Source organism: Urocitellus parryii, chromosome 4 (genome assembly GCF_045843805.1).
Source record: "Urocitellus parryii isolate mUroPar1 chromosome 4, mUroPar1.hap1, whole genome shotgun sequence".
NCBI lineage: Eukaryota > Metazoa > Chordata > Mammalia > Rodentia > Sciuridae > Urocitellus > Urocitellus parryii.
Window position 1 is genome coordinate 58855039 of NC_135534.1, and position 6331 is coordinate 58861369.

Below are 6331 nucleotides of genomic sequence, written 5' to 3' on the forward strand. Positions count from 1 at the left end.
TCTTACTCAATGTTGGTGACATATCTAGACTATTTCAAGGACATAGAACTTTATAGAATGAACTAGACATAAATATTCTTCCAAAGAGGTACAAAACCTGATTGAAAGAATATAAACATCGGACACAATAAAACGTGAGTAGTGACCTTACAATTTAAGTTGCAAATACTGGGAAACAATTGAAGGGAGAATTGATTGAAGGTCAGGGATGTCAACAGACATGTGTCTAGGAAAATTAACAAAAGTACTTCAGCAACTTCTTCTTCAATGATAATATGCATAGCAACAATTAATATAAATGCCTATTGCCTTTGTTCCCTGTGTACAGGCCAGGGCCAGATTTTGCTTTCATATATGTCCTGTATGTACTAAAAGGCTTTGATTTTAATGAACCTGCAGTAACTTCACACTTCATGGGAAATTTTCCTGTCTAGATAACTTCTTCTAAAAGAAAGAGAAGAGGGTTATGGATGCAAGCTCAAATTCCCTCCAAATTCCCTCACTCAATGAAAAATCAGGGAATAGGGAAAGAAAAGAGAGGAGACAGGAAGAGAAAGGAAAAGATGATAGGCAGTTCTTTGATCCACTCTTTTCTTTCTCAAAACTTATTCAAGGAGAAATCTCAACAAATTTGCAGAAGGCTTACACTACACTTCAAATGATGTACATAAATATTTTACTCTCTTTATTACAGACTCTAATCTGATACATCTCACAGGTCCTTTTCCATTGGTAGCATGAGGGAAAAAAATAAGTTTCAAATTTCAAAATTAACCCAACCTGACAATTTAAATAAGAAGTTTTTAGTTTCTATTGGATAACAGTGCTTAATCAAGCAAAGTTCACTTTTTTTCCTGCTTCTTTTTTCAGTGTTTTCTGGAAGGCTGTGTCTTATGTAAACATTTTTCTGGCATTGAGAAAGGGCCTAGTCTTCTGCTGGCTTATTTTATAGCATTGTCATCATCTGGAGCTTGGTACACAGCTCTTTGTGTACATTCTGCTGGACATCACTTCTGAATTGGCTAGCTGATGTGGCTCTTAACAGACACAATGTCTCTCAGCTTATCTCACTGTTCCAAGGATTCTGCCGGCTCCAGAATTTTGGCTTTACTCCTACACTCTCCATCCCTCACATTGGTTCAGCAGTCTGTACCACCTATGTTTGGTTCAAGTTACCCTGTCATACTAGGCCAGTGGCAGCCAGTTGGATTTCATTTCAATATCCATGCCATATAAAAACTTAGGAAATTATTGTAAAGAGAAACCCAGGATCTTTCTCCATCTGACCAGGATGTGCTATATTTCTGTAACTGCAACCTAAAGTTGATACACGGCAAAATCCATTTTAGATGTCAAATGACTAATATTACTTCAATCCTATTATCCTCCATTTCTGTAAAAAAAAATCTTTTCAGGGGCTGGGGATGTGGCTCAAGTGGTAGCGCGCTCGCCTAGCATGCATGAGGCACTGGATTCGATTCTCAGCACCACATATAAATAAAAAATAAAAATATTGTGTCCACCTAAAAAACTAAAAAATAAATATTTTTTTAAAAGTTCTTTTCACCTTCCAGACACATGAATTCCTCAGATGGACTAAGGCGAAACACTAATCATGCCATCTTTATCCACATCCTTGTCCTCAGTTTGTTTTGTCTGATGAATACAAAGACTCTGCTCTGTCTACTTCAACTCCAGGCCTCCGAAGTCTGAAGATCAGAGAAAGAGAGGGACTGGAAGGCAACTGCATTGTGGTGGCAGCTGATACCATTACTGGATTCTCACAGAGGGACACTTATTTATAACATCACTTCATCAAAATTAGGATTCTGACATTTGGGGACTGTCAGCATTCATTCAATACACATTCATAGAGTAATCATGTGACATATGCTTTCACAATTACAATGTGTGGCTCACTGATAGCTTCCTCTTCATGTAGCAACAAACTCACCAACATGGTTTGAAACAACAAATTTATCTTCCAGTTCTGGAGGCTAAAGTCCAAAATTAGGTCTCATGGAACTGAAAACAAGGTATGGCAGGACTTCATTCTCTCTGGTTTCATTAGGGGAAAATCCATTTTCTTGTCTTTTCCAACTTCTAGAAACTGCCTGCATTCCTAGACTCATGACCTCTGCCATCTTTAGCACCAGCTATGGCCAGCCAAGTTGTTGCCACGCTGCTTCACTAACTCTGACCCTGCTGTCTCCTTCTCTTGAGGACCTGGAATTTATGTTGGGCCCCTGGATAACCCAGGAGAATCTTAATTACTTAAAGACATCTGCAAAGACATTTTTGCCATAGAACATATTCACAGGTTCTGGGTACTAAGATGTAGATATCTTTAGGAGAAACCTCTATTTATACTAGACTAAAGAAAGAATGACTCTCAGTGAGTCAGAAGGCTACAAAACATGTGGTTAATCCTTTTTTTTTCTTTTTACTTTAAAAAAGGAAATATAACAGATATACTAAAAACAATACAGAGATTGCATGTGAACAGCTCAGATTAATTTGTCAGGAAGCAAACACACTCCAGTAACCATCATCCAGATCAAGTTGTAGAATATTATCCAGAATCCCACGTTTCTCCCCCGCCTCACATGCCTCTTCATAAGCACTATACCCTCTTTATTCCAAATAGGCAAATTAACACCATAGATTAGATTTTGCTTGGAATGATAAAGTATTTGTGTTTTGTGCCAGATATCCTTCACTAAATAATCTGTTTGTGAGATTTATCCACATTACTACCTGAGAACTTGGCTCATTTTCATTGTTGCACAAATTTCCTACTATATGATCACAATGGATATTATATTATTCATTTTACCATTGATGAACACTTTATTTTAAGCTTGGGGAGATATTAAATAATGCTGTAACAAACAATTTTTGCATATTTTTTGCACTTACATACCATTAAGTATACACTAGGAGTCAAAATGGCTAAGTTGTAGCATACACTTATTTTAAAGATCAGTAAAGAATACCAAACAGCTTTTAAAATGTGTGAGCAGCTTTTGTTTTTTGTTTTAGTTTGGTTTTTAGAGAGTGATGTGGGTGTGGTGCTACAGAACACCATTCAGTTTGCTTATGCTGCACACTCAAGGCTGTTCTCTCTTGCCAAGGAATAAATCCATCAGGAGGCTGCAGCACAGCCATGGCATCTAAAAATACTGGAAAGACACCCCTGCAACCTGAGGTGTCAAGTAAGAGAACTAGAATTACCCTCACCACTTGCAATGTGAAATTGCTGGAGAAAGTGTGTACTCACTTCATCAGAGGCACAAAGGAAAAGAATCTCAAAATGAAAGCATCTGTTTGCACGCCTACCAAGATTAAGAAGGGCTGCAAGAAAAGGCTTGTGGTGTGTTCCAAGTCATGGGATCACTTCCACAGGAGAATCTTCAAGTGACTCATTGACTTGTACAGGACTTCTGAGATTGGTTAAAAAAAAAAAAAAACTCCATCAGTATTTAGCCAGGAGTGGAGGTTGAAGTCAACACCACAGATGCCTATGCCAACACTTGTAAAAAAATCGATTGTCAGTTTTTAAAAATTAAAATTTTTTAAAAGTGTCAATTTATGTCAGCAATGTATGAGAGTTCTAGTATCTATTTATATTGTAATAATTTGGTTAATTCTTTCAAATTTTTTGCCATTTTGATGTGTACAGTGGTATTTTAGTATTTAATATTTAATATAGTTTTGATAAGAAATTCTGTTCTTAATAATAAAGTTGGGCATTTTAAATACTCTATTGAATATTTGGATATTCATTTATATAAAGTGTCTGTTTATCTTTCATCCATTCTTATTTTGGGTTGGTTTTATTGAAGTTCTTTACATATTCTGCTTGTAAGACTGTTGTAAGATTTTTCAAATTTTTAAAAAATTTTTAGTTTTATTGATTTTATTCTTTAAATACATGACAGCGGAATGCATTACAATTCTTATTACACATATAAAGTACAATTTTTCATATCTTTGTATATAGAGTATGTTCACAACAATTCATGCCTTTATACATGTACTTTGTTTTTGTTTTTTTTTTGCATTACAATTCTTATTATACATATATACCACAATTTTTTCATATCTGTTTATATATAAAGTATGTGTTGACACCTAATTCAAGTCTTGTACATGTACTTTGGATAATGATGTCCATCACATTCTACTGCCCTTGCTAATCCCCTTCCTCCTCCCTTTCCCTCCCACCCCTCTTCCCTATCTAAAATTCATCTAATTCTTCCATGCTCCTGCTCCCTCCCCCACTATGAATCATCTTTCTTATAGAAAACATTTGGCATTTGTTTTGGGGGGATTTCACATAGCATTATCTTCTCCAATGCCATCCATTTACCTGCAAATGCCACAGTTTTATTCTCTTTTAATGCTGAGTAAAATTCCATTGTGTATATATTCCACATTTTTTTTATCCATTCATCCACTGAAGGACATCTAGGTTGGCTCCACAGTTTAGCTATTGTGAATTGTGCTGCTATAAACATTGATGTGGCTGTGTTCCTGTAGTATGCTATTTTTAAGTTCTTTGGGTATAGTCTGAGGAGAGAGATAGCTGGGTCAAATGGTGGTTCCATTCCCAGATTTCCAAGGAATCTCCATACTGCTTTCCATATTGGTTGCACCAATTTGCAGTCCCACCAGCTGTGCATGAGTGTAACTTTTTCCCCACATCCTCGCCAACACTTGTTGTTTGTATTCATAATAGCTGCCATTCTGACTGGAGTGAGATGATATTTTAGAGTATTTTTTATTTGCGTTTCTCTTATTTCTAGAGATGATGAACATTTTTCATATATTTTTTGATTGATTGTTTATCCTCTTCTAAGAAGTGTCTGTTTAGATTGGCCCATTTGTTGATGGAGTTATTTGGTTTTTTGGTACTTAGCTTTTTAAATTCTTTATATACCCTAGACATTCATGCTCTATCTGATGTGTGAGGGGTAAAAATTTGCTCCCAGGATGTGGGCTCTCTGTTCAACTCACAGATTGTTTCTTTTGTTAAGAAGAGACTTTTTAATTGTTTGATTCCATCCCATTTATTGATTCTTGGTTTTAATTCTTGTGCTATAGGAGTCTTATTAAGGAAGTTGGGGCCTAATCCCACATGATGAAGATTAGGGTCTATTTTTTCTTCTATTAGATGCAGTCTCTGGTTTAATTCCTAGACCCTTGATCCACTGAGTTGAGTATTGTGCATGATGAGAGATGGGGATTTAATTTTATTTTGTCACATGAATTTCCAGTTTTCCTAGCACCATTTGTTAAAGGTGCTATCTTCTCTCCAGTGAATGTTTTTGGCACCTTTGTCTAATATAAGATAATTGTAATTTTGTGGATTAGTCTCTGTGTCCTTTATTCTGTACCATTGGTCTACCAGCCTGTTTTGGTGCCAATACCATGCTGTTTTTGTTACTATTGCTCTGTGGTATAATTTAAGATCTGGTATAGTGATGCCACCTGTTTCACTCTTCCTGCTATGGATTGCTTTAGCTATTCTGGGTCTCTTATTTTTCCAGATGAATTTCATGATTGCTTTTTCTATTTCTATGAGGAATATCATTGGGATTTTAATCTGAATTGCATTAAATCCATATAGTGCTTTTGGTAGTATGGTCATTTTGATAATATTAATTCTGCCTATTCAAGAACAAAGTAGATTTTTCCATCTTCTAAGGTCTTCTTTGATTTCTTTCATTAGGGTTCTGTAGTTTTCATTGTATAGATTTTTCATCTCTTTTGTTAAGTTGATTCCCAAGTATCTTTTTTTTTTTTTGAGGTTATTGTGAATGGAGTAGTTTTCCTCATTTCCTTCTCAGAGGCTTTGTCACTGTTACATAGAAATGCCTTTGATTTATGGATGTTGATTTTATATCCTGCTACTTTCCTGAATTCATTTACTAGTTCTAGTACTTTTCTGATGGAGCTTCTTGGGATTTCTAGATATAGAATCATATTGTCAGCAAATAATGCTAATTTAAGTTCTTATTTTCCTATACATATCCCTTTGATGTCTTTCATCTGAATAATTGCTCTGGCCAGTGTTTCAAGAACTATGTTGAATAGAAGTGGTGAAAGAGGGCATCCCTGACTTGTTCCAGTTTTCAGAGGAAATGTCTTCAAATTTTCTCTGTTTAGAATCATGTTGGCCTGAGGCTTAGCATAGATAGACTTTACAATGTTCCTGTTATCCCTAGTTTTTCTAGTGTTTTGAAGATAAAGGAGTGCTGTATTTTGTCAAATGCTTTTTCTGCATCTATTGAGATGATCATATGATTCTTATCTTTAAGTCTATTGA

At 35.6% G+C, this 6331-nt stretch overlaps 1 pseudogene; it reads left to right on the forward strand.

Moving 5' to 3' along the window:
- Nucleotides 1-3166: 3166 nt before the first annotated feature.
- LOC144254268 (small ribosomal subunit protein uS10 pseudogene) lies at nt 3167-3579 on the forward strand (annotated as a pseudogene).
- The last annotated feature ends 2752 nt before the right edge of the window (nt 3580-6331 follow it).